Source organism: Chamaea fasciata, unplaced genomic scaffold (genome assembly GCF_029207755.1).
Source record: "Chamaea fasciata isolate MVZ Bird 193981 ecotype frontalis unplaced genomic scaffold, bChaFas1.0.hap1 SCAF_32, whole genome shotgun sequence".
NCBI classification, from domain to species: Eukaryota; Metazoa; Chordata; class Aves; order Passeriformes; family Sylviidae; genus Chamaea; species Chamaea fasciata.
Window position 1 is genome coordinate 2,748,085 of NW_027094117.1, and position 21,218 is coordinate 2,769,302.

General features: G+C 53.9%; 1 pseudogene; it reads left to right on the forward strand.

Moving 5' to 3' along the window:
• The first annotated feature begins 11,424 nt into the window (after positions 1 to 11,424).
• LOC136303330 (zinc finger protein 502-like) lies at positions 11,425 to 19,433 on the forward strand (annotated as a pseudogene).
• The last annotated feature ends 1,785 nt before the right edge of the window (positions 19,434 to 21,218 follow it).

Genomic DNA, 21,218 nt, shown 5'->3' on the forward strand with positions numbered 1-21,218 from the left:
GGGACAAGGATGACGGACATCTCCCGGTGTGGGATGAGGACGGAGGACATCCTGTGGCTTGGGAAGAGGAGGGTGAATGTCTCCCAGTATGGGAAGTGGAGGGTGAACGTCCCACGGCTTGGAAAGACCATGGCCAACCTGCAGCGTTTTGGGAAGAGGACGGAGAAGCTGCAGCGTTTTGCGAAGAGGACGGAGAACCTCCCTCTGCTGCGGGATCCTGGGCTGAAGGTTCTGGCAGCAGCACAGCCCTGCAGGCAGAGGAAAGAGGGGAGCAGTGCCTGATGCAGCTGAGTACGTCTGCTCTGTTCCTGTGTGCCAGAGCAGGTGCTGTGTGTGTGTCTCAGCATCAGCTGCAGCCGGTGTTGCTCTGCAGCTGAATGTCCCAGAGTGACTGATTGTCCTTCCCCAGCTGAGAACAAGGGCCCCCAGGGAGTGGGGCTGCATTCTGGCTCTGCTGCAAGGTGGGGTCTCTGTCTGGGAGAGAGTGTCTTCCATGTGGTTTCTTTCAGGAAACAGCGTGAGCGTGGGGGAGCCTGCAGAGAAATACCTGGAACTGGAGCAGATTGGCCAAGGGTAAGTGCAAGGCAGTTACTTCTACACGAGCAGGGCCCAGGTATTTTGCTGGTGCAGGATCAAGTGAGAAGTCAGGAGAGCTGCAGACACCTTCAGGCACTGGGGGATGATGCTGCTGTCTCTCATTCCTGATCAGAATTGACAACTGTGGTCAGATGGCACCTCCAAAGGCCCCGGAGGCTGGCAGTGTCCTGCCTGCAGCAAGGAGCAGGACATGGAAGATCTTCTGTCCATGCAATTGGATTGCCTAAGAGAGCAACTCACCATCTGCTGACTGTCAGAGAAGAGTTCTCAACAAGATTGCTTTCAAATCTTTTACTTGCAAAACTATTCACCGCTCAGGATTATCAAGAGAATGGCTTCCAAACAGAAAGCAGAGATGAACTAAGAAGGGCTCTTTTCAGCACAAGTAGTAGACCCCACACATCCAGTAACAGACACAGAGCTGCTGCACTCAAGGGGAAAATGCATGATGCCCTGATGCAGGGCTCTTGTGGATCCTGCAGCTCTTAGGCAGGAAACGCAAAAGGATGAAATACATTCTTTTCTAGTTCTTTAGACAGCCGGCCCCCAGCCCAGGTTTTGAACTAAAGGAATTCATCACGGACATTTGGGGTTTGCTCCAGCACTTTTCCTTCATGTTTGGCCTCAGTTTTCCCTTGCACACCTTGCATGGCAGAGGGCTGGTGGCTGCCGCGCCCTTCTTTCAAGGCTTGACGCGCCCAGGTGTTTTCTGAATGCTACAGGTAAAAAAGATCTCCTGTCTGCCTGACTTTCACTCCCAGGGTCTAAAGCACTGCTTCTTTCCTCTCTGCTGTTTTGTCTGCAGGGCTTTCGGAGCCGTTTGTAAAGGACTCGACAGGGCCACTGGACGAGAGGTGAGTGTCTGCTGACAGAGAGAGAGGGAGAGCAATGAGAAGGTGGATGTCCAGAGCAAAGCTCTCTCCTAAAGCCTGCAGTTGTCTTTGGCTCTGGTGCGGGTGCCAGCCTGTGACAGGGATCATCTGAGCATGGGATGTGTGTGTTTGCTTTGTTGTGCAAGCCCAAGCAGAGCAGCTGCGTTTGAAATCATGAGCAAATGCCATAGAATTGCTAAAGGGTTCCCAGCTCTTTTGCTCTGTTTGCACAGAACCAGAATTACCTCCTGCTTGCAAAATGTGTTTGAATAATAATGAACATCATCATCATCATTCTAAGAGTGGTGGTAAACTAGGGCCATTTGAGAAGAGTGTAGGTGCAGAGAAGGTTGTTAGAGCTTTGAAGCTGAGGGACCATTTCTGCAGAGCTCACAAGGCCAAATGTCTCTGGCCACGTGTCCTGTAAGCAGCCCCCAGCCAGCAGAGCAATGGGCTGTGGGAATGGCACTTGCTGAGCTCTGGTGTCCCATCCCAAGGCAGTTTGGCACAGCCTGGCTGCGTCGCTCCAAAAAGACTCGCTCCGTGTTTGCTGTGGCCTCCTGCCACAGACTCCTCCAGTTGAAGGTCTGCAATGTCCCTTCAGGTGGCCATAAAGAAAATGAGTCTCCGAGGGCAGAAGAGGGAACGAGCTGTGAATGAGCTCCTGCTCCTGAAGGACAAGAAGAACCCCAACATTATCAACTCTTTGGACAGGTGAGTGCTTCAGCTCTCATCCCGTGCATGAGCCCTGCGTTAATCTTTCCTGGCATCCGTAGTCCGTAGCCTGTTTTGAGAAGCCTGACCCGGCCATATCTTCCTAAAACAACAGCCTGGCAGTTCACTCCCTCCATGTTCCTTTGTTGCACCACTTTGGTTTTCTCTTCAAGCGGACCCTATTTTCTGTGTCTTACAACAAGTGCTGATAATCCATGGCAGAAATTATTTCCCTTGGTGTCTTCTTCCCAAATCTTTTCCATTGCTTCAGTTACCAGGAAGAGCAGGTTCTTGTTTCCAGAAAGGCCTCATCTGCCCATTTTTCAATGGCCCTGCCTGTTGCTGAAGAGACTTTCTGCAAGGTTTTCCAAAGAGTTGACCACTTTTATCCCAAGTGCTGCACGGCCTCCCTCCCTGGATAGCTCCGGAAGTTGTGTTGCCTTGTGGTGGAGTGAATGGTGGAAGTGATGAGTTCAGATGCTGAAGCAGCTGAGGGCAAGTGTTGTGGTTTCAGATTGATCTGGGCTGTTGCTAAAAGTGCATCTTTCACTTGCTTGCCATCTAAGGCCTCTCCTTTTTCACAGGTGTCTCCTGTGAAAATCAGATGGGATTCTGTCCTCATTGACAAGTGAGCTGGAAAGAAAACCCCACTGGAGGCTTTGCCATGGGGGAATTGAGCACTGCACATTCATCTCTGTGCCATTGTTTTCCTTTTCCAGCTTCCTTGTTGATGGAGATCTCTGGCTGGTGATGGAATACATGGATGGAGGAACTTTGCAGGATGTGGTCAGACAGACACGCATGGCTGAAGGAGACATGGCAGCTGTCAGTCGGGAGGTGAGGGATCCTGCTTGTGCCTCCCATGGCTTGGACACGATGCTCCTTCCAGAAGGGCAGGAGAAGAGGAGCGGCTCCATGCTCAGGGCTTTGTTTCTGCCTTGTTTTTATGAGCTGGAGAGGAAAGAGCCACTGAAATGAATGGCCTGCCAGCATCACTGCACTTCTGTTCTTGTCCCCTTTCCTACTGTTGGGGTACTCTGTCTTTTTTGGGTTTGATTTGCTCTTCTCAGCTTTGCCTTGGAACCATTTGCCTGGAGCTTGTGTGCACTGCACTCCTGGCCTGTCACAGCAAAGTTTCTGCTGGCAGAATTCTAAACTCTCCTTTCTTGGCTGATATATTCCAGCCATTGATTTTTACCCTGGTGTTTCTTTTTCTCTCTCAGTGTCTGCAGGGCCTGGATTTCCTCCATTCCAACCAGGTGATCCACAGAGATCTGAAGAGCTCCAACATCCTTCTGGGAATGGACGGCTCTGTCAAGCTGGGTGAGTGTTCCTGGCCAGGCACGGCGCTCCCGGGCTGCGGGTGTGGGGCTGCTTGCCAGTGACGGCCAGAGCCCCACAAGTGCTGCTGGTGGCACTGCCACAAGCGCTCCTGCTGCCCCTGCAGAGAGCTCAGGGGAGGAGCAGGAGTGTCAGGAGTGGCTTTGCTCTGGCTGTGGCCCTTGCAGAGGGGCAGGAGTTGGAATGGAAATCTTTAAGGGAATCAGTAAAAGCCACTGCATGGAAGCTGAGGGTTTCTTGAAGGGTCCAGTTCCATCTTTCCTTGCCTCCAGCCGTGAGGACTTTTGCAGCTGTATTCACGACTGCATTCTCACACTGGGAGTGGGGAATCTTTGTGGTTGGTTTCCTCATTCCAGCTGCCTTTGACAGGGTTTGTTTCTGTCCTCAGCTGATTTTGGCCTCTGCGCTCAGCTCAGCCCTGAGCAGGACCAGCCCAGCTCCATGGTGGGCACTGCTCACTGGATGGCCCCAGAAGTTGTCACCAGTTCTCCTTACGGCCCCAAGGTGGACATCTGGTCCTTGGGCATTGTGACCATCGAGATGGTGGAAGGAGAACCTCCTTACTTCAAGGAAACGGCGGCCATGGTAAGAGGCAGATTCTCCAGTGTTTGCAGAGGCCTGTGAGCACAGCGTGACCCTGCACTGGCAGGAGCAGCTGAAAGTTTCTGGACATGGGGAAGGGAATTCCCAGAGGACTCGAGCCTGAACACAGACCAATATTCTGCAGTCTCTGGCAACAATGTGCTTTGGGCTTTAAGGTGTTGCAGCTCTTCTATCTGTGAGGATGACCTGAAAGCGTGAAGCCAGTATCAGCTCCAATGTTATCTTGCAAAAAAGCCCCAAACGCACCCCAAAAGCCACCCCCAAACACAAGAAATCTATGAAGGAGTTTGTAAAACAGGTTTGGCGAGATTAAGTCCCTCCCGGCTCTTCTCACTGGGAAAGTTGTCTAACACCTCAAGATGATTATTTAACATGCCCAAAGTCTAACACGTTTCTTTCCTAGCCCAAGCTCCTTTCTCCATGTCACCAAGCCTGAGCTTTCAGCAACACAAACCTGTTTCTTGTCTGGCAGTTTCTGGGATGGGGCATCACAAATGAATTTCCTTGAGTGTCAGTGGCCCTGCAGAGATGCGTTTGATGTAAGAATCCTTTGAAATAACAGTCAGACCACAGTGACTCTTGCAAATGGCCTGGAACGCTGGTGTCGGTATTTGGAGAAGCAAAATCTGCTCTTTCTGATGGAAGTGCCTACTAAGAAAGCCAATGAGATTGGCTCTCCAGGCCAGATCATTTGGATGTTGCAATGGCTGTGGCTGCATCAGGCTTTGGGTTTTTTGGTTGGTAAAGAAAAATGAGCAGCATCTCTGCCAGGGAGGAAAGTGCCCCTGGAGCTGGGGCTGAGAAGCTGGGCTCGATGTGAGCACTGTGGGTGTGACGGAAGCTGGCAGAGCGCTGTGTTTGCTTTTCCTGCAGGCTCGCACTCTGATCCGGCAGAACGGGACCCCGCGGCTGCAGGAGCCCCGGCGCCTGTCGGCTCTGCTGCGGGACTTCCTCGAGTGCAGCCTGGAGTGGGACGAGGAGCGGCGCTGGTCTGCCCAGGAGCTGCTGCAGGTGAATGCCAAGCGGCTGCAGGGGAAATAGCAGCGGCAGGGAGGGGTTTTCTTCTGGGGCCCTCTCCCGTAATCTCCAGGCTGGCTGCTTTGCACGCGCAAAGCAAGCAGAATCCTCGCCCGGTTTGGGTTGGCAGGCTCCTTTCCAGGTCCTCTGCACCTGGTGCCCTCAATGGGCGCAGACATCTTCAAGCAGATCAGGTGCCCCAGAGCCGTGCCTGAGCTGAGCTTGGCTCTTTCCAGGGAGGAGGCACCTCCCACATCTCTGGGCACCTTCTGTCAGTGTGTTCCCCACTCTCCTGGTAAAAAACCAAAATTCTCCCTTACATCTAATCTGAGCCTGCTTCCCTCCCTGCAGTTCAAATCCATTCCCCTTTGTCCTGTTGCAACAGAGCCTGGGAGGAACTTGACTTTGGAAAGTAAGGCTTCACTTCTTTCTTTTTTATCCTTTGGGCAGCACCCATTTTTAGAATCAGCCAAGCCTCTCTCCAGCCTGACCCCTCTGATCACTGCAGCAAAGCAACTGAAAGAGCAGCGGAGGACATGAAGCGCTTTCTCTTCTACTTGGGACAACTACTTAGTTCTGGTAGTTAGCACTGCCAGTTAGTTCTGGTAGTTAGGACAGTCTGTTTGTTCTGGTTGTTGTGACACCCTGTTTGTTACGGCAGCTTTTGGAATAAAAACTCCCTTCAACCTCAACTCCCTTGACATGTGCCATCCTTCTCCCCCTGTGACTCAGCTGCGCGGAGTCTTCCCCATGGCCCTTCTGGCCATCCCCAGGCCCCTTCTGCCCTCTTGCAGAACCAGTGGCATTTTCCGCCACACGCAGTTTGTAACCCAGAGTCGAGTGCAGCCCAGAAGGCTCCAAGCAAGTCCTTCCAGGCTGACTCTGCAGGGTTAGGGTCAGGGTCAGGGTCAGGGTTAGGGGTTAGGGTTAGGGTTAGGGTTAGGGTTAGGGTTAGGGTTAGGGTTAGGGTTAGGGTTAGGGTTAGGGTTAGGGTTAGGGTCCCACTCGGTTAGGGTTAGGGTTAGGGTTAGGGTAAGGGTTAGGGGTTAGGGGTTAGGGTTGGGTTAGGGTTAGGGTTAGGGTTAGGGTTAGGGTTAGGGTTAGGGTTAGGGTTAGGGTTAGGGTTAGGGTTAGGGTTAGGGTTAGAGTTAGGGTTTAGGGTTAGGGTTAGGGTTCGGGTTAGGGGTTAGGGTTAGGGTTAGGGTTAGGGTTAGGGTTAGGGTTAGGGTTAGTGTTAGGGTTAGGGTTAGGGGAAGGCTCCATGCTAGAGAAAAAACCTGCCCTGTGTTGGAGAAAAACCATGCCTTTATCCCCTCGGACAGAGGCAAGAAAATTGAATCCTATCCCAAGGCAAAGAGAGGCAGGGGAGCAGCCCCAGCCCTTCCGCTTCTGCCAACCAAAGCGTCCGTCACCTGCTTCTGAGCCCCTGGGCGCTGGTGGCCCGTGGCTGTTGGTTTTTGTCAGGCTGGCTGCCACCAGCCCAGGACAGGCTGGGCACTGGAGGCTTCAGGTGGGGAGATGGGATCCAGGGATGCATTTGATGGCACCTGCCAGCGCAAGCAGGGAAATGGGCTCAGCCGAGGCAGCGGCGGGAAGGAGACCGCGGGCAGCCGCTCGCGCGGCGCCCTCAGGCCATGGGGAACACGGCGCCGACACGGCACAAGGAACCTGCCAGAGCCCCCTGCCGCCCCCTCCGCCCGCAGCCAGCCCCGAGCCCCGGCAGAACCGAGCGCGGCTCCCACCTGCGCTGGGGCCGCCTCCGAGCTCCGCCACCGCCTCAGTGGTGGTTCCTGGTCACCCCCAGGATGATCCCGGTCACCCCCAGGATGTTCCAAATCGCCCCCGCTAGGATCCCAGTTGTCCACAACATGGTCCCAGTGGCTCCCACTCATGCCCTGTACGGTTCCTTTCAGTCCCTCTCAGGAACACCTCAGTGTGGCCCCAGTCAATTCCACTACGAACCCAGTGACACCTTCTATGATGCCATTTGCCCCTGCTGTGGTCCCACTTGCTCACAGTGTAAGTCCAGTTACCCAGTATGATCCCGGTAACCTCCAGACACTCCCAGTATCAGTCCAGTTTGATCCCTGTCTCACCCAGTATGATCCCAGACACCCCCAGGACTTTGCCAGTCACTCCAAGTGATCTTGTATGACCCCAACATGACCCCAGCATGGGCCCACCTCCTCCCAGCATGATCCCAGTTATTCCCTGCATTGTTCCAGTTTCTCTTGTTCACTCCTACGATAGATCTGATCACTCCCAGTATGATTTCAGTCAGTGTCAGGATGATCCAAACCACTCCCAGTCTCTCGCAGTACATCTCAGTTGTCCCCAGCATGCTCCCAGTCATGCTCATCTGCTCCCAGTTGTCTCCAGTATGCTCCCAGTAGCCCTCAGTGTGGTCCCAGTAGATCCCAGTACGATCCCTGTTGCCCCAATTCTGCTGCCAATGGGTTCTTGTCCCAGTCCTGGCGTGTCTCAGCGTCCCAGTCTGTCCCAGTCCATCCCTCTCTGTCCCGGTCCCTTCCTGGCAACCACCACTGTTTCCCAGATCCTACCCCCCTGCCGCGTTCCTGGGCACTGGGACCCCCCTGCATCTCCATCCTCAGCTCCGGGATGCCCTGCAGCCCCTTATCTCCCACCAACACCCCCCTGCACCCTCTTTCCTGCCTATCCTCCTCTCCCAGACCCTTGATCCCCTGTTTCCGTGGCCTCGGGGGCCCCCAGACCCACACTCCTGGCCATCCTGGGGCACCTCACACCCAGGCCTCCCTTTCCTGGGAAACCTGAACTTGCAATGGGGCTCTTAAGCTGCTCTGGGATTTATGATCACCGAAAGGGAGAGGAGAGGAGAGGAGAGGAGAGGAGAGGAGAGGAGAGGAGAGGAGAGGAGAGGAGAGGAGAGGAGAGGAGAGGAGAGGAGAGGAGAGGAGAGGAGAGGAGAGGAGAGGAGAGGAGAGGAGAGGAGAGGAGAGGAGAGGAGAGGAGAGGAGAGGAGAGGAGATTTGGAATCAGAGATTGGAGTCCCAGTGCCCAGTCCTACTCCCCTGGGGATGGGAACCTCTGGTGGTGGGTTTTGTTAAGCTGTTTTGGAGTTGGATCCCAATGGTTCATCCCTGCTTCTCCCCCCAATAAATCAGGTACCGTCCAAAGGTATCTCCTCCCCTGTCCCTCTGTCCATCTCTCCTGACCCTGCCCTTGCTCTGGAAGCTTTGGTCAGCTGTCCATTTTCCCCCTGACCCTGCCCTATGTTATAGAGAAATACCTGTCAGTCCAGCCTGGGGTCAATCACCTTTCTGCTTCGCGCTCTCTATCCCCTAGTTGAAAGGTGGGCACACAGGCTTTGTTCGATCTCTTTTTCGTCCCCCCTCTCTTCGGGAATAAAGATCTCTGAGAAACCATATGGAAAAGAGCCTTCTCTGATCCTTGCTCTGAAACCTGGACACTCCAACACCTGTTGCCGTAGAACAACAGCCTTGTTCTGCACCATTACCTGAGACTGCAAGCAGATTCAGGAACGGCCCCTGGCGCTGCCAGCAATCAGAGCTAACTGGGGATCTACTGGCCCAGGGTCAGGAACCCCTCCCCAGAAGAAAAACTGGATCCACTGCTCCCGCTGCTTCCCCTGCTTTGGGACAAACCCAGCAAGTTGCAGGCAGAGTTTGAGTGCAGGGCCCCGGAGCTCAGCACAGCCCGGCCCGGGGGTCCCACAGTGCGTGGCCATGGAGGGTGTCAGGGCAGTCCGGGGAGATCCAGGGAGGTCTGAGGAGGGGACCCAGGTGAATTCCCTAATATTCCCCCTTTCCCCCTGTCCCCTCACACTCCCTCTGTCACTTTCACTTCCCCCTCTCCCAAACTGCACCACCGGGATCTGCCCGCCTCTCTCAGCCCCAGCCCTGGCTTTCAAGTGACCTGGGGACCCCCCGCAGAATGGGGGGTCCCTCCTGTGTCCCCCGGGTGTTGGGTGGGGGGATGTGAGGGCTGGGCGCGCTCAGGACAGCCCCGTCCTCACAGCCAGAGGCTCTTTACTGCTCCAGGGGAGAGGTTCATATCCCATCCCAAGGTCACTCTGGTCCTGGCTCTGCTCGTGATCCTGGTCCTGGCTTTGGTGCCGGCCTTGGCTGTGCTGTCAGGTAAGGGAGGGGCAGCTGCCTCAGCCCAGCCCCTGGGGGCACAGCAGGGTCCCTATTGCCTGTGGAGGGGAATCCTGGACCTTCTCCTCTCCCCTCTGCAGGGGGAAGACAAGGAAATATTCCAGTTTTTCCTGACACTCCGCAGCTGCTGGCCTGTCCTGCTGGGTGGGTTGGGTACAATGGGATGTGCCACTTCCTCTCGAAGGATGAGCGCACCTGGGATCAGGGTCAGGCTCAGTGCTCTGAGCTCGGGGCCTCCCTGGCCGTGCTCAGGGATGAGGAAATGGTGAGTGAGGGGCTGGGAGGGTGTGGGGTGGCCGAGGGGAGCCTGGGGGCTCCTGGGCTGGGGGTGCAGCTCCCACTGCTGGCTCCTCTCCACTTCCCAGGAGTTCCTATTCCGCCTCAGCTGGAAAGTCGGTTACTGGCTTGGGCTTCGCAGACGGGGACAGCAGCTTCAGTGGGAGGACGGCAGCAGCTTCAACTCCTGGTGAGTCCCAGGGAGCCGAGCAGGACCTGGGGGGCATGTCGGGGCATGTGGGAATGAACAGGGGATGGGGCAGGAAGTGTCCTTTTGTGTGCCAGCATTGTCTCTGCTCCTCCTTGCAGGGTTCCTGTCCTGGGCAATGCAGAGTGTGTATACCTGGCTGAGAATCATTTTGGGAGTGTGACCTGCTCAAATCCAATGCCCTATCTGTGCAGCAGACCCCAAACTCGCCTGTGACAGGGGATGGACAAAGCACCTTCTCTGTGCTGGGCAATCACAGCTTTGCCCCTTTTTCAAACCCTGGGATGTCCATCCTCAGGCGCAGTGTCTGCCTTGCACTGACCCTCAGGGTCACCTCAGTACCTGATCTCATCAACATCTCACCCTGTTTGGTCTCAGGGTCACCTCAGTGCCTGGTCTCCAGGAGATGAACCTGCAGGAATAGGACGTGATGTGGAAGCTGACGTGTGGCTGCCTGTGCAGGGCCTGGGGGTTCCTTTCTCCTTCTGCAGCCACTCCAGGACTCATCCTGTTTCTCTTGCACTACACATTTATACACTAAGCCTGTATATATATGTAGGTACAACACTCTGGAAACAGATTTCAAATGCATTCTTCTAACACTGTATTTACACACTAAGCTTTTATATCTATATTGGTATAACACTGTGAATACAGACCACAAACAAGTGCTTCCATGTGGATGTGACCTTGGTTGGGGCAAGGTGCCAATAATGCCAATGTGTGATTTAACCTCACAGGTACCATTACCTTAAGGGTTGGACTCGATCCTTGTGGGTCCCTTCCAATTCAGAGCCTTCTGAGGAATGACCCTGCATGTCCTCCATCAGTATTTAGGGTGCCACTGTTGCTGCTGTTTTTGTATTCTTTATAATTTTGGGGTTTTTACTGAATGCTTGCAAAGTGCCCCCGGTGTCCCTCGTGTTCCCCCGGCGCCGGCAGCCCCGTCCCTTCCCTGCTCCCCCTCCCACGTCCCGTCCCGGCTGGCGGAGCCTTGGAGCTGCCGTGGGGGCCGTGGGGCTGCCCCGGGGGCTGCGCCCTGAGCCGGGGCCCCTTCCCAGCGCTCCCAGTCTGCCCATCCAGCCCGGAGCAGCCGGCGAGGGCTTCAGCTGGGACGGCAGGGGGGCGACGCCGAGGGGTGGGACCCACCTCGCTTGGGTTTGGTTTGCTCTTCCCAGCCTCAGGAAAAAAGATTTTTGGAAGTTTCTGCCAGAAATCTCTCCCCTCCTCCACTCAGCCCAAGGGCCTGGGGGGTTTTCCCTTTTATTTGGCGAAATCAAAGCCGTGCACTTCATGCTCATAATTAGGGCCAGGAGAAGTGACGGCTTTCCTCGGAGCCGGTGCCGGGGAACACGCCGGGCTGGGAAAGGCGGGCCGGGAGGTGCGGAGAAGTTTGTTTGTGTTTCCAGCTCAATCCCAACTCAGGCCCGGGCCCGGGCCCGTCCCAGCGCTGTTCCTCATCTGCGGCTTTCCCCTCACACAGCCCGGGGGCGGGGCCTGAGAGCGCGGGGCGGGTGTGGGCCGTGCACAGAGCCCGCCCTTGGCTCGCTGCCATTGGCGAATTGTGGCCTCACTCCAGAATCTCGCGCGCCGATTGGGCCGAGCGGGGCCAAGCCCGGCCCCGGGGCCGCCCCCCGGGCTGCCGTTGACCGGCAGAGGCGCCATTGGCGGAGCGTGTGTGCGGGCCCGGGAGCGGCGGCAGCGGCCGGAGCCCGGTGAGGCGGCGGCGGAGCTCGGAGGCGGCCCCAGCGCGGGTGGGAGCCGCGCTCGGTTCTGCCGGGGCTCGGGGCCGGCTGCGGGCGGAGGGGGCGGCAGGGGGCTCTGGCGGGTTCCTTGTGCCGTGTCGGCGCCGTGTTCCCCGTGGCCTGAGGGCGCTGCGGGAGCGGCTGCCCGCGGTCTCCTTCCCGCCGCTGCCTCGGCAGGAGCCGGTGCCGGAGCAGCGCTGCCTCGTCCCGCTTCCTGCGGGTAGGACGGAGGTGGCCGCCCTGTCCCCGGGGCTGTGCGGGAAAATTCCCGTGGCCAGAGGTTTGTGTCCCCGGAGGAGACCGAGGAGTCGTGTAAAAGTGACTTTATTCCTGAACAAAGGGAGAGGCCGTGCGGCGTTTGCCGTGGGGTCTCTCCAGTTGTTGTCGTACTCGACCTCCTTTTTATCCTGATTTTCCCTTCTGCATCTCCCTGTCCCTTTGCCCAGTGGCGAAGGTCCTTGGAAAGTTCCGACTTCCCGATCCGCCGCCTGCATGTCCTCGTTAATATGCACCCCCCTTTTGTATAACATCCGATATTCATGGCTCTGTTCAGTCTTTTTTCTTCTTTTTGATGTTAAGGAATTTCGCAGGACCTTGGCTGAGCAGCAGTCCATGTCAATGAGTAACGTTTTCTGAAACTGATGGTTTTTCTCATTCCTTCCTTTCTCCAAGTCCCTGTCCCTATGTCCAAGCAGATTCACTGATTCACTCTGTTTTTTCTTGCTGGGTCCTCTTTGACTTTGGGATTATTGTCAGTGCCCTCATTCCCTGTCCTTTTGTAGCCGTGTGTGGATCAGGAGGCCTGGCTGCCACCTGCATCCCCTTGCTCAGCTGCTGAATGAGCTGCCCTCAGCGAGGTGTCCTGCACGGTCCAAAGATGAGAGTTGCTGGAGCACAACAGAGGAGAAAGAGCCTTCGTTTAACCCATGGTGTGCCAGGGAACCACGAAACCGTGTCCCATTCCCATCCTTTCCACGTTTGGACCGGCACATGAGCTGCTTTCTTATTTCCTTTGTTATCTGTTTCACCACTTTTCTGTTGTCATCTATTTGTCAACGACATCTTGAGTCATTTAATTTTCCACCCTGTCCTCCTCCTTCTGCTAATATATAATCTGATCCCATCCCCCGGTGAAATGTTGCATTCTTCGTTTGAGTGGATTGGTGGGCCAGACTGAGGAGCTGGATCTGTCTTGTGGACGTCTTGTAATCTAATTCTGCCATTGAAATGATCAGTGGGTTCTCTGGCCCCTGATCTGAATTGGTTCGGGTTCCCTGGGGCTGGTCCATGGTGTTGCAGGATTTGTTCTGATGGCCGTTCATCTTTTCCCCATTTTTGGGTGCTCCCTCCAGCCAGGGCTGCAACAATTGATCTCTTTTTTCTAATTAAATCCTCACACACTTGGATTCCCAAGTGATTTCTCTGAACTTGTGGTAGCACAAACACCCCAGTGGTCTAATGCTCCCTGTGTGACACAGACAGTGAGAGCACATGTTGGAGTGGGGAGAGGGATGATTCCCCCCCTCTTATTTTAGTGAAGTTTTCACAACATTCTCCATTTGCTGTTTCCCTTTGCAGCTGAAGCAATTTGTATTGCAGAGTCAGCTCTCCTCACTGTGGGCTCTGCCTTTGGCTGTGCCAATTCCATCTGTGCCAGCAGGCAGAGCTTGGGGTGAGGGACAGAGGGAATCAGCCCAATTCCTCCCCCGGGCAAGTAGAGCCTGGTGCATTGTCCACACTTTTCCCCAGCAGTGTTAATTTGCATTTCTAAAGCTCCTCTCCTGGCTGCCTGGAAGGAAGCTTCTCTTCCAGACCAGCGATTGAATGACTCTCATGTGGTTCCCTACAATCTACTTTTGTTTTAACTGTGAATTTAACTGTTTAATTCTTTTCACTGTTTACTGTTAAAGGCTCGCTTTTAAAGCTCTTCTGGTTTTGTAAAATGCAACCTAATGGTGAACATCGAAAAACCCATACCAAAATTTTGCCATCACTAAATGCCTTCCACAAACATACACAAAAACATTCCGAAGCCATCAAGTTTTTTCTGCTTCTTCTCCTAGGACTAAAAATTGTTTCTCACACCCCTGGTCCAAACATTACTGACAATTTAAAAGTAGGATTATTATGAGAGATTATTCTGATGGTGCAATCGTTTCTCTGAAACTGCGAGAAAAACAGTAATTCTCCAATAATACATTTAGTGTTAGAGAGTCAAGGCATTACTTGATTTTGGCCAGGATGTGCAACAGAAACCATTTCATCTACACGTAGCCTGGGTGTGCAGCAAAAATCATTCCATGACACGTGAGTTTTACTGGATTTTCCCTAAACTTTCTACAGTCTGACCCACAGATCCAGCAGAGGATCTGTGGGCAGGCACAGGGGCTTCCCCCGCTGTGGAACCCTGGCTGCTGCTCCGGTGCCTTCAGTGCGGGGTCAGTCGTGGCCTGTTTAACATCCACAGACAATTCCAATTCCTTTTGGGAGTCTGGGAGAGCCATGGCTGGGGCATCCATCATTTTCGTTTTTTCATTTTCTCATGTTTTGTTCTCTTTCTCATGTCCATACCATAACATTGAGGCTGTCTGGGGTTAAAATGTCACACAATGTTCTGGGTAGAACAGAGAGTCCTCAATCCAGTCCTCCAATTCCCTATTAATCCTCAGAATTGTTGCAGCTCCTTTTTATCCTGGGTAAAGTTACTTCTGAGATTCCCTTGACCTTCTGTTGGTCAATTCACTACAAACTTTCAGTCAAATAATGCCCCAAATATTTAACTTCTTTCTCCACCTTTTGCGCTTTTTCTTTCAAATACTCCAAAATGCTTTTTAGCCTGAAAATGGAGCCATTCCACAGAGGCTTCTTCTACCACTTCGTGTCCTCCTGACTGGAGCAAGTCATCCTCATCCTGCATTATCCCTGTCCCTGGGGGTGAGGTAAATTCTTTTGATATTTTCTGCAAAGCTTGCCCGAATAAGGCTGGTGCTTCTGTGCATCCCTGCAGAAGGACCGTCCATGTCTTTCCCATTTTCCCTTCTCCCTCTTGTTCCCACTCAAAGGCCAAATCCTGTTCAGCATCCTGTGTCAGTGGGCATCCCCCAAAGCATCTTTGACATCAAATCCTGAATGGCAGCAGTGTGAGGAGGGAACCTGGTTCCAGGTGGTGTAAGGATCTGAGACTGTGGGGTGCCTGGGTTTGATAATCTCATTTCTTCTTAGGTCCTGCACCATTCTGTGGATTCCATCTGATTTCTTGGTTGGCAGCATAGGAGGAGCATTATAGGGAGAGATGCCTGGCTCCCAAAGCCCTGCCTTGAACAGGGGCTCAGTAACAGGCTGTAAGCCCTTCCTTCCCTCCCTTGGAATAGGGGATTGCTTTTAGACACCACTTGTCCTGGTTGCTGCAGAGTCATTTGGAGAGGCTGGGTATCTGATTTTCCCTCTTTCCCTGCCGCTGCCCACACTTGTGGGTTCACTTCAGCACAGGCCTTGCCAGACATTTGACACAAAGGTACCACAGAACTGGCCTCTGTATCACCTTTTACAGCATTAATTTGCATTCCCAATTTAGCCATCAAATCCCTTCCCAGTAAATTACAATCACAATTAGGAGCAAATAAAAATTCCTGCATTTCAAACCCATCCCCCACATCTGCCGATAGTGGTTGGATAAAACACATCTTCTCATCTTTCCCACTTGTCTCCTGAATAATTAAAGACATTTTTGGGATTTTCCCCCCTTAGGTCTAAGATCCAGAGTGGATGGAGAGGCCCCTGTGTGTATGAGGAAAGGCCTCGTGTGGATGCAGCCCCAGCCTGAATGTTGTCAAGGGCTGCAGTGTGGTGGGTCCCTGGTGGAATGGGAGCTCTGGCAGCCCCAGGAATCCATGTCCATGCAGGGGTGGACTTGCTCCTGCTGAGGGTGCTGCCGTGTGTGCCTGCAGTGTCCTTGTGTCCTGCAGATGGAACCCTGCTTCCTTGCCAGGGGCTGTTTGGGTGGGCTCTCCCCCGCCGAGGAGGGCAATGCCTGTGCCAGGTGCTTGTGGCCGAGCCCGTCCCCTCGGTGCTGGGGCCCCCTTGGGCGCTGGGGTTCATCCCTCCGGGGCTGTAGAAACTCTGCCATGGCCTTTGCCTCCAGCTTGGCCTTTTCCTCCTCCCTTCTTGCCTTCACCTGCTGTGCCTTTGTGCCCAAGTGCTCCAGGGGCTTCTTGTGCCGCTCCTGCAGCCCCCCTGAGTGCCTGTGGGTGCTCCTCTTCTGACCGCTGCTGAGCTTTCTGCAGTCATTCCTTTCTCCAGCGACCCAAACAAAATCCTTAGAGGAGAATCTCGATCCATCCACATTTCCCAGCTGTTCCTTCCTTCCTGCTGAGCCCCGGCTGCCCCACAGCTCCCCACAGGCCCCCAGCCCCTGCTCCCGGTGCCTCACCTCTGCGCCCGCTGCTGCCGCTCCCCAGCACGGAGAAACTCCCTGGGATCCTGACCTCCTTGTTTTCCTCTCCTGGAAACCGGGGGTTCAAAGGATCTGCAGCAGCTGGCAAATTTAGAGGATAAGACCCTGCTGAAAAATGTCCCAGTCCTCAGTATTTTTCTCTTCCTCCTCTTTTCCATCATCCTTATTTTTACTGCAGAGATTCCTCCTGCTGCTTCTAGCATTAACCATATTCCTGCACACTCCCCTTCACCCAGTGCCTTCCCAGCACACCAACGCCATCCATCCCCACTTGTCTAAATCCCTTCTGGACTTCCTTTATTGCCTTGCTGGGTGTCCATGTCCTTAATTACCTCTGGGAGTAATTAATGAGAATGTGCAGACTGCCTCAACATTCTCCAAAGGGACCCTTCAGAGATATTTCGGGATCATCATCCCTTTTGCCAGGATGCCTTCCTGGCTTTCCCTTTTCCACCCTCCATGGATGCCCTGCCATGTTCACTCCCTGAAGATCCCAGTGTCCTCACTGATGAGATTTTCAGTGCTGTCTCCCTGCCGATTCTTCACAGACCCCCCTGATGTGTCACTGCTGATCTGTCTCCTGGACACTCTCGGGTCCCCTGTCAAACCCCCGGTGCCGCCGCCACCCCAGGGAGCCGATCACCCAAACTGGGTGAGGCACCTTCAGCTCCACTCACTGCCTGCCGCCCCAGACGGTGGAAGGAATTCCAGAGGAGCCCCAAGGTGTGTGGAAAAATTGACATCATCAGAGGTTTGTGTCCACAAAGAAGACAGAGGAGTCTTGTAAAAGTAATTTCATTTATAGAAAAAGGGAGAAGCTATGGGACATTTCCCATGGGATCTCTCCAGCTGTTGGAGCACACAGTCTCCTTTCCATCCTAATTTTCCTGGCTGCGTCTCCCTCTCCTTTTCCCCATTGGCTGAAGTATTGGGAGGTACAGACTTCCCAATCCACCTACTACATACCCCCCTTAATATGCACCCCACTTCTGTATAGGTAACGATGTTCATATCTCTATTAAGTCCTTGTTCCTCTTCTCAATGTTCATGGATTTAGCAGGACCTTGGCTGAGCAGCAGTCTGTGTGGTCAGTTAGTAACATTTTGTGGAAGTGATGACTTCTTCTGTCCCTTCCTTATGTCCAAGTGCCTGGCCCTATCCCCAAGCAGATTCGCAGCATCTGTTTCTAAAGACACTTTCCTTTCTTCCTTTCATGGGGGTTCCCTGTTTACGGGTCTTCATCGTTTTCGTGGGAGTGAATCTTGGTTTTTCTGAGTATTATTGGGCCTAAATGTTGGTATCTCGGTTTATTGCAAGGGGCTGCATCTTTATATTTTGGAGAAAGTTTGGTGTAAAGTACAGTATTTGTGGAGTTTTTGATCTGTATCTTGATGTTTGGAGGACTTGTGCACTGAATCTTGGTGTTTTGGAGGTTCTTACAGACACGAGGTAGCAGTGACTTCCTGAGATGAAGCTGGGCAAGGAGAAACCCCCAGCCTAAAGCACTCTCCTCTTGTTTTTTCCCCAAACCAGGATTTGTCATTCCCAAGGAGTGACCATATGGAGAAGGAGGAAAAGCCCCGGAGATCCTGCAGGAGGAGGGGCTGCAAACCCAGCCCAGGGAGCTGCGATAAGGAAAGACCTTCCCTGTGCCAGGAGGGCGGCCGGAGATCCATCCGGAGCTCGGAGCTGGTGGAGAAGCCTCATGGAGGGGAGAAGCCCCACAGGTGCCTGGAATGTGGGAAGGGTTTCAGCTACAGCTGCCACCTGATCCAGCACCAGGTGATCCACACTGGGGAACGGCCCTACGAGTGTGGGGAATGTGGGAAGAGCTTCGCCTGGAGCTCCCACCTGATCCAACACAAGAGGATCCACACCGGGGAACGGACCTTTAAGTGTGGGGAGTGTGGGAAAAGCTTCAGCCGGAAGGGCCACCTGGTGAAACACCAGATGATCCACACCAGAGAACGGCCCTGTGAGTGTGGGTGATGTGGGATGAGCTTCGGCCAGAAGGGCAGTCTTATGCAGCACCAGAGGCTCCACACTGGGGAACGGCCCTATGAATGTGTGGAATGTGGGAAGAGCTTCAGGTACAGCTCCGGCCTGAGGAAACACCAGAGGATCCACACGGGGGAAAAGCCCCACAAGTGTGGGGAATGTGGGAAGAGCTTCATCCAGAGATTCCAGCTGAGGGAACACCAGAGGATCCACACTGGGGAAAAGCCCTACAAGTGTGGGGAATGTGGGAAGAGCTTCAGGGCAAGCTATGACCTGATCCGGCACCAGGTGATCCACACGGGGGAAGGGCCCTACACCTGCTTGGAATGTGGGAAGAGCTTTGGATGGAGCTCAAACCTGATATACCACCAGCACATCCACACTGGGGAGAGGCCCTATGAGTGTCCTGAGTGTGGGAAGAGGTTTGTAAGGAGCTCCGAACTCCTCCAACATCAGCGGATTCACACGGATGAGAGGCCCTTCCGCTGCCCCGACTGCGGGAAGGGCTTCAAGTACAACTCCACCCTCATCAGGCACCGGCGCATCCACACTGGGGAGAGGCCCTACGAGTGTCCTGAGTGTGGGAAGGGCTTCTCAGACAGATCTAACGTGACCAGACACCAACAGAGGCACCACTAAGGGAAGCCCTTAGAGCACACAGAGCGCGGGAAGAGCTTCTTACGCTGCTCCAGCTCCATTCCCCATGGGAGGATCGGCGTTGGATGATCCCCAGTGACCCCCGTTGGGCAGAGCCCTGGTGATCCGTGGTCCTGGTGATCTGTGTTGGGAAGACACCTGGCTGTGGGGGATCCACATCTTCCTGTCTCCCCGTGGGCACCTGGATGAACACAGGGGCAGAAACATCCCTTGTGACGCAGACTGACATTGGGAATTCCTTGGGGAGAGTGGATTTGTTGACTTTCAACCCCAGAAAATTTTTTTTCGTTCAGTCCTATCTTTTGGTGGCATCAAGGAATACTGGATGGTCTTCGAGATCTTTTCCAACCTCAGGGATTCCACACGATTTTGATTTCCTATTGCCCGAGGGCATCTTGTGCAGCCACATGGTGATGATCTGGGGCCAAGACCAAGATTTTGGAGGCAGTGGGGTGGAAATCCCTCCAAAAATGGTTCTTCCCTCCGACCCAAGCACGTGGATCCTCAGCCGGCATGGACAGGGAAATCGTTTTCTTTTGGCCTTGATTTGCTTTTCATTTCTCTTCATGCATTTAAAATATCCAACAGTGGGGTAAAAATAAAGACATTGAACTAAGATGTGGTTGGGATGATGGGGGGGACATAGACATGGTGGGACAGAGACATGGAGAGTGGCATGGGCGCACATGGACATTTGAGTGGGACGTGGCCATTCATGGGGACATAGGGGGAACACGGGCACAGATATGGACGTGGGGGACAATGACAGGGATGGAAACATGGTGGGGAGACAGTCGTGGGTGAGGACATGGTGGGACATGGCCAGTGACATGTGGGGACATGGCCATGGCCGGTGCCATGGGGGGACTTGCAGGGGCTGTGGGGGATGCTGGGTTTGAGGGAGTTGAGGGTTCCTGGGAGGGCCTTGGGGCTTGCTGAGGGCTTTGGGGACCCCAGGCCCAGCGACTCCGGCTGCGCTGGGAGACCCTGGCGGAGGTTCTGGAGCAGCTGCTCCAGCTGCTCCCTGGGACTGCGGTGAACTGGGAAGCTTTATTGGGTACACTGAGATCGTCTTGGGTGGGGACCAGAGTGACAGCAGGGCTTGGAGGGACACATGATCCCCCCAAATCATCGCAGGGATGGAGCAGGAGGGCCCGGCCGGGCCCGAGGCCACGGGGAGGGGCAGCGGCCGCCGGCGGCTCAGGAACTCTGTGGGCAGAGAAAAGGGGGTGACACCGGGCTGGGGGCCCCGGGGGGAGCACACACGCTGCAGGGGAGGGTGGACACGACCCCAAGGAGCCCCCCTCACCTTCTTGCGCAGGTAGAAGCCCAGCCCCAGTGCCGGGAAGACCAAGCCCAACCCGAAGCCCCCGATCCCCGTCAGCACCTTGCTGTGGGCAGCGTCCGGCGGCATCTCTGGGGGCCTGTCACGATCCGCTCACAAAAGCGGGGTTCATGATGGTTCGTTTTAGGGATCTCAGAGCACAAAAGACACAGCGGGGGAAAAACTCAGTTTACTCAATCACAAATGCACCTTGATTTAGTGCCAACAAATGCGATAGTGGGGAGAGAAAAGAGAATAGTAAGAAAGACAGAAAAAGAGGGCAAGGGGATTATAGCTACCAGCATGGAGGCTCGAGTCCTCGAGGCTTTTGAAGATGCCTATAGACGTGAGTTTCTCCAGTGGGCAGATCTCAAAAGTGAGCGGGGGTCTCTAGGGTTTTTATAGTCCTCTCCGAAGCGACAGGCAGTTGGCCAAACAGGCGGGGGAAATCATTGCAGTGTGTTCATTTAGAGAACTCAGAACAAGTCGGTCGTCAGCAGGTACGGTGTCGACCAGTACGAGTCAGCAGGCGCGGTCACTTCACCGTGACTTGCCCATTGTTTCTGCTCAGGTTCTGATGTTCCCATGTGGGTGCTGGGTTTTTCCATCAAACACACCTGCAGGCAGCACTTGGCCAACATCCCAGCTCAGCCAGGCCACAACTCCCGTCTTGAGATTTTCAAGTCCCTTTGAGGGGTTTCAGTCTCTGTCCTTGACCATGGTGGTGAGGCAGATGAGGGATCTTTGGACTGTCTCTTACACCAGCCCGGGACTCACTATTGTTGCCAAGAGAGCTCCTTCAGCAGGCTTCCGTAGTCTTGTGAAGTTTCAGGACTCGTCCATGTTAGTAGCATATCCCGGAAAAAACAGAGACAGTAGAGAGTGTGTGAGAAAGAAAGAGAGAGAAAGAGGAAAAAAAAAAAAATGAAATAGAAACAAAACAAAATCAATCAATATTGATTAAAACAATTTCTTCAAAATATTCAAAACAAATCATCAAATTTCTTCAAGTTATAACAGGTTTCAAACAAAAGCTGAATTTTGATGACAATCTAACATCATTCAAAGAAACAACAATAATCAAAACAAGCAACCAACAATTTCAAATGAATCCGCTGTTGCAGGTCTAATTTTTGCTGTTTGGGTAGTATGTCTGGTGTCAATAACTTTGGGAGTGTCTCTTGCAAAAGGGGTCTTGACTAAACTGTGTGCTTCCATGATAGATGCCAAGTGTGTCAACTTCTTCATCATTTTCC